The sequence below is a fragment of the Lathyrus oleraceus genome, chromosome 6, assembly GCF_024323335.1.
Source record: "Lathyrus oleraceus cultivar Zhongwan6 chromosome 6, CAAS_Psat_ZW6_1.0, whole genome shotgun sequence".
NCBI lineage: Eukaryota > Viridiplantae > Streptophyta > Magnoliopsida > Fabales > Fabaceae > Lathyrus > Lathyrus oleraceus.
This window is the reverse complement of record NC_066584.1, coordinates 126,609,995-126,617,172: the sequence shown is the minus strand read 5'-3', so window position 1 is coordinate 126,617,172 and position 7,178 is coordinate 126,609,995.

Here is a 7,178-nt window from a genome sequence, read left to right as displayed (position 1 = left end):
GAAAGTAGAGAAGTTGACCTGTGCTGGTCCATCTTCCCTGAGCGAGTCTCTCCTAGCGCTCTCTAGGTTAGGGTTTTGGTTGCTTTGTGCTGTGTTTATTTATTGCATTCATTATTTACTGTTTGCATTCATCGTCTATTGTTTGCATTTATGTTTGCATTAATGTTTGCATTTATTCATCTGTTCACCTGGCTGGTTGTTTGTTTCTCTCTGTGTGGGGGGGGAAGAGTCAGTTGAGGTAAAAGGTCCAATACCCAGACCATGAGTGCAATCTAGGATACCTAGGAATAGAGTGATTCATGGGAAGCGGGTGGTATGGCGCCACTTAGCGGAACATTGATATCACGAGCAGTTCAGACCCTGGTGGGATGTTGTCGTTACATACTTCGGGTGTGTATATGACAGTATTCTGCGAAAGGTTATTTATGCTGCGTTTCTCTCAAGCTTTACCCTGGCCTAGACTACACCCGTGAGTGGGGAAGGGTTATTTTATTACAGGTACCGTTGGTGACTCGGTTCCGTTGGTGACTTTGGTTCTGTTGGTGACTCTAGTTCAGACGACAGTGTGATCAGTTTGACCATAAGTTGGATTTATGTTCTGATCTTGAATGAAGCTTCGACCTAGTCAGAGTTTGCACAACCAGCCAGTCCAGTCTGCATCATGTGCATCATAGCATATTTATTTTTCAAAAGAAACGCAATGAAAAAAATCAAAAAAAAGAAATAAAAAAAAGGGGAAGAAAAAAGGAAAAAAAGAAAATTTTCAAGGAACTCGAAGGAGTTTATTTGCAAAAATTTCAAAACATGAAAAAACCGGGAAAATTTTTTCACCTGATATATCTGATGAGATATTCTCATATACGATCAAAATGTTAAATATTTCAAGTTTGCAAATAAAACCCTCGAGTTCCTTTGAAATAAAGACAAGCATATGCATAAACACTTCATGCATCATTTGCATCAGCAGGTTCTGTTCCGGTCTCCCGTCCTGTGGTCTGACCCTGCGATCTTCATTTATTTTGAAGACGCACTTTGCCGGTATTATACCAGAGCCATCTCTGCCAGATTGATGGATCATCCTGAGCAAGAGAATTGTGAAATCAGAGAGATATTTGCCAGACTTTGTACTGTTGATGGATTTATTCCTGGTTAACCGATCCCGGGCTGGTATTGGCTACTGTTCTGGGGCACTTAATGAGCAAGATTTGTTCAAGAGTGGAGGATTCGTCCATGACGATCAACCTGAAGAAGAGGATGCTGCTATCTTGGAAGAGGACGCAGAGGGCTTGAACAATTTCACCATTCCTGGTGGTGTCTGCCACAATTGGGTCACTGTGGGCTTTCCTACAGTTGTTCATAAGTCTTTGTAATAAACACTTTGTTTAAAAACCCTTCTCCCATGCCAAAAGGAGAAGTGATGACATTGTTGGCAACATTTTGTGCAATGATATTTTCATTCAAATAATTCATGTTAAACATTTGTTTTTCCATTTGTTTTCCCTTTTCGCTTTTTGCATGAAATTGGTGATCACAAAAAAAAAGCCTTTAAAAACAGGAATAAAAGCAGTCTTTTCATCTGCATAACGATTGTCTTGTTTGATTTTCAAAGAGCTTTTCATATCAAATCATTATGCAGGTTGTTTCTCAAACCCATTTAACATAGTGATCGGACGTCATCTCCCAATTTTGAATTCCCTGTATTCGAAGCGGACGAAGATGATGTTGAAGGGATTCCTGACGAGATTTCCCGACTTCTTGAGCAAGAGAAGAAGATCACTCAGCTGCATCTCGAGAATCAGCAGAACAGCCAACTGGGGCATTATCAAAAAAAAAAGAGAAAAAGAGAAAGAGGAGGGTGCAAAATCAAAAAAAAAAAAAGAGAAATCAATCAAAATCAAAAGAAATCAAAAGAAAGAAAAAGAAAAAAAAAAACAAAAGAGAAATAGCACCCTCAAAGTCCCAAGTTGGCTGATGCTGAATTCGATCGAAAGGAAGAGATCAACTACCATGTGTCATGGTCAAGTTATATCAGCAGAGAGTGAAGAAAACATTCGACGAGAAGGCCAACCCTCGTGTGTTCTGAGAAGGTGACCTTGTGCTCAAGAAAGTCTTGTCTTTTGTGTCCGATTCCAGGGGCAAGTGAACCCCCAAGCTATGAACGTCCGAACGTTGTCAAGAGAGCCTTTTCAGGCGATGCTTTAACACTTACTACAATGGATGAAGAAGTTCACTCGTCCTGTGAATTCCAGATGCAGTCAAGAAATACTTCGCCTAAAACAAAGAAAAAAAAAGCGAAAGCTCGCTAAGTCGAACACCCCAAAGGGCGACTTAGGCAAAAAAGAGCGTCTCGGTGGATTGAAAACCCGAAAGGGCGATCCAGGCAAAAGTTAGAGACATTGGAAAAAAAAAAGAATTTGCATCCCGCTAGATTGAACACCTCACACTGGGGCAATCTAGGCAAAAAATAGGGATTTGGCAAGTAACTGCACCTTGACAAGACTGTGCTCTATATATGTCATCCGTCAGGAATTCTCGATTCGTCGTCGACTGAAGCTCTGAATACATCGAAAATGCAAAATGGTAGAGGAAAGGTCATTATGTTCAATGTAGCCCTCTCCAATATATATCACCGATTTCAAACTTGTACAGATCCATGGAGTCTCGCCCTTTGCAGACTACCATTCCATCACATCAATTTGAGCTTTTATCCAATTATTTGCATTCTTAGTTGTTTCAACTCAACAAAAGTTTTGCATGTTTTAATTGATAAAGTATCATTGTTTTCAAAAAAAAAATTTCAAAAAAAATTTGTTCTTAAACAAAGTGAACATTCACGATGATGGAAAGATACTTAGGAGACCCGCAGTGCTCTCCCGGGGGTGGTATGATTACCAACAGGTAAGACAATTGTTCGTATCTCGAGCATGACTGTATCTTTGCCCTACAGAACCTCGTATGGTCTCTCCTCAATGAAGTTGCCCGACGCAGTGTTGTTTGAAGATGTTCATCTTCGTGTCCCCAGTAGTGCAACATTTCTCCGTCCAAATCCCTATTAGCCCTATCGTGGGGCATCCCCAGTATAGTGATGTTTGAGCCTTATCATGGGGCATACCTGGGGCACGTTCTTTTATCTAACAATCCCGGCAGAGCCAAATCAGGGGCAAGGGATAGTTGAACGGTGAAAAGACAGTGAAGGATTACGACGACGGTCCTGGAAAATTAATCAAGAAGACTCTTCAAAGTCTGATGATTGGAAAGTTTGTATGAATACCAGGAGTTCGATCCCCGTGGAGTACGGACGAGATTGGGAATACAAGATGATGGAGCAGAAAAGTCCAGAAGAGTCTGGGAGTTCTAAAAAGTGGAAAGTCAACACTATGGGTGGATGATGGATACTAGTGTTCGACGAGGCGACCGACATCCCTGTCAAACAAGCTGTATTTCGCCAGAGGATTGAGAGTGTGATCTCCCTGGCAGATTCGAGATCGTTGTCTCCTCAGCAAGCCTGAAGGTCATCACGTCCCCAGCCCATGCCAGTATTGAAGCTATCAGAGTTATTTCCCCTGCAGAGATACCTGTGGACAGTACCTTCTTTCCCCAACAGATCTAAGGATTGCTTCTCCCCAGCAGGCATGTGCTTGCAAGATTTCCCCAGTTGAGAATCCCCGCTGAGCGCCTGGCAGTTATGTTCCCCAACAATTGGTTTTGTGATGCTATTACCTCCAGTATGGCCGTGAGTGCTTATCCCAAGCAGGTTTGTGGGAATTCATCTCCAGTATGACATGACGTGTCATCATCCTCAACAGAGTTGTTACTCTCACCACTATGGTTTTTCTCTCCAGCAGAATGGTGTGGTTTTTCCTCAGCAAGTTCCCCGAGTGGAGCGGGTCTCATGAAATACATCTCCAACAGTGATTCTCCTACATATGGATTGGTTGGGTCGTCCCTAGTGAAGTAGCATTTATTTCTCCAGCAGAGTTCATCCTACCAGTGGATTGGACGGGTTTCTGTAATAGACTAATATCTGTATCCCCAGCGGAGTTGTGACTGCTTTCCAAGTCTGAAGCTGTCCTCCCAGCAGAGGTTGTGTTGATGGTTTTTTCCCCAGCAAGGTTTGTCTTTCCCCAGCAGGATGGAAGTTGACACGGTTATAGCATCCCCAGCACAGTTCCTGGAGTTCCCCGGTGTTGTCTCTGAAGGAGACGTGTGTTTATGCATTCAGCATTTAGATAAACATAGCATATTGCATCATTAGTGCATGGCATTTCCATGATCATGGGGCATTGTGTAAAACAAGAAAAACTCATGCATCAACATAGCAAGCACATCCATTAGCCCTGGGCCGTGGTGACCAGCTGAGCTCGGGTTGTTGGAAAGAGTTTAGCATCGCGCCATTGGATCGGCTTCAGAATTGGGTTCATCAACATGGTCGAGAGGTTGGTGTTTTCCGAACAAGTGATTCCTCGGTCGAGTGGGTATCCCCATCAGTGTGACTCCCCAATTGTTAGCGTCTTGCCAGCTTGGGTCTTTTTCCTTAAGCAGATATGGGTGTGTCTGATCTCTCCATGTAGAGTCTACCCCTTAAGCAGAAAGTGTCAATCTGTTCCTGCCATTTCCCCACTGAGATACATCCTCGTGGATGACGGTTGCTTCCGTTCCCTCCCTAATGGGATGGGTTTTCCCTATTGAGTTCTTTCCTCATTAGGATGAGTCTTGATTCAGTCTGCCTTTTTGGATCGATCCTAAATTGGCTCCTTGTTGACTATCTCTTGTGCTGCCCCGGGGCATGAATGAATAGTCGCTCACTAACCGACACTCATTCATTTCATCCTCAGCAGAATTTGTTGGCCTCTACCACCAAACCGGTAGCTGTAAGTCCTATCTTTGTGGTTTTCTACCCACTAGCTGGTAGTTGTAAAATCCCATTTCCCTCCCCTTGTTGGAATTAACCCTTTGTGCTCATCCCGATGATGACTGGTTACTTTTCCGTGGTTTTCTGCCTACAAACCGGTAGATGTAATCCCCTCTTTGTGGTATTAATGGTCTTGCCCCCTTTGGATACTTGCTTTGATCAAGCAGTATTGTCCCCATTGGGTCTTCACTTTCTTTTCGGATACTTGCTCCAAGTTAGCAACTTTATCCTCTTTTGATTGGTCATCTTTTGCATACCTAGTCTGGTACCCAGATGCCTTTCTTTTCGGTCGATTGTTCATTTAGCAACCTACAACCCGGTTATGGATAATCTTCCATGCGAGTGTATTATCTACGTTTTGACAGCTATAGATAATATGTACTTATGATTTTCCGGTATTCAGACCGAAGGAGTTTCCGACGATCAGGTCGATGTACTCATGGCACAAGGCCAATTTTCCGGTATTCAGACCGAAGGAGTTTCCGACGATCAGGTCGATATACTCATGGCACAAGGCCAATTTTCCGGTATTCAGACCGAAGGAGTTTCCGACGATCAGGTCGATGTACTCATGGCACAAGGCCAATTTTCCGGTATTCAGACCGAAGGAGTTTCCGACGATCAGGTCGATGTACTCATGGCACAAGGCCAATTTTCCGGTATTCAGACCGAAGAAGTATTCTCCTCTCCGTTGGTGTCGATAAACGTCGAGTTTTTCCCAATCATCCATTGATGATTTGGTTGTGTTCACTCTCCCCAGTAGAGTTTCCTCCTCTCCGTTGGTGTCGATAAACGTCGAGTTTTTCCTATCATCCGTTGATGATTTGTTTGTGTCCTTCTTCCCTAGCGAAGTATTCCTCCTCTCCGTTGGTGTCGATAAACGTCGAGTTTTTCCTATTCGTCCTATGACGTCTAGTTGTACCTGTCCCCACGTGGATTTACCTCTCCGTTGGTCTTGGTAAACGTTGAGTTTTTTCCTATTCGTCCTATGACGTCTAGTTGTACCTGTCCCCACGTGGATTTACCTCTCCGTTGGTCTTGGTAAACGTTGAGTTTTTCCCATTTCGTCCGTTGACGTATGGTTGTATCCCTTCCATTCATTCATTAATGTTTGGTTACCTCTCCGTTGGTCTTGGTAAACGTTGAGTTTTTCCCATTTCGTCCGTTGACGTATGGTTGTATCCCTTCCATTCATTCATTAATGTTTGGTTACCTCTCCGTTGGTCTTGGTAAACGTTGAGTTTTTCCCATTTCGTCCGTTGACGTATGGTTGTATCCCTTCCATTCATTCATTAATGTTTGGTTACCTCTCCGTTGGTCTTGGTAAACGTTGAGTTTTTCCCATTTCGTCCGTTGACGTATGGTTGTATCCCTCCCAGTTATTCAATAGCGTCTGGTTACCTCTCCGTTGGTCCCGATAAACGTCGAGTTTTTCCTAGTTGTCCGTTGGCATCTAGTTGTGATTTTTGTTCCCATTCCCCATCGTTGTGATGTCTGGATGTGGCCATACCCTTTGAAAACCAAAAAAACAAAACAAAATACCCAGTAATAAATATCAAATCCCAGTGGACGTTTCCATTGGTGGATCCCTGTTGGTGCAAATTCTACGGTTCTTTGGTATTCAATCCCTGTTTACCCTGAAAGTCTGACAGCCGCTGCTATCATCCATTCGGGTTCCCAGCTGATTGAATAGGGGCAGCTGTAGCACCTCAAATTTGCACCTATCATTATACATACCATTTCATATTAGGTCATAGCATATCATGATCCATTGCATAGCATTGCATTGCCTCTTTTGCCTCAAGTGCAAGCAATCAAGAATTAGGTCAAACTAATCTCCTGATCAGTCAACCAAGCAAGCAAAGGAATTTCTCATTGAATCAAGGCCTTGGGGTTTGTCCAACAAGTTCACATGGCTTGGAGGTCTTTTTGAAGTATTTTGGTCAAGGGTTGAAGACTTGGAGATCATCAGTTCATACACAGACAGTCAAAAACCCTAGAAAGTCAACTGTCAGTCAAAGCAGTGGATAGTGGTCATTCTTGTGGAATTTGGGCACCATGGTCAATGATCAAGAGTTCATACAACTTGGGACATCATTTGAAGTCAAGTTCTCAAGGAATTAGGGTTTGGAATTCATCAGTCAATGCACAATCAGTCAGAAACCCTAAAAGTCAACTGTTGGTCAACTGTCCATTTAATCAGTGATTTGATGATTGGAATTGGTTTGTGAGAGTTCATTCATGTCCAAATAGTCATCATATATCA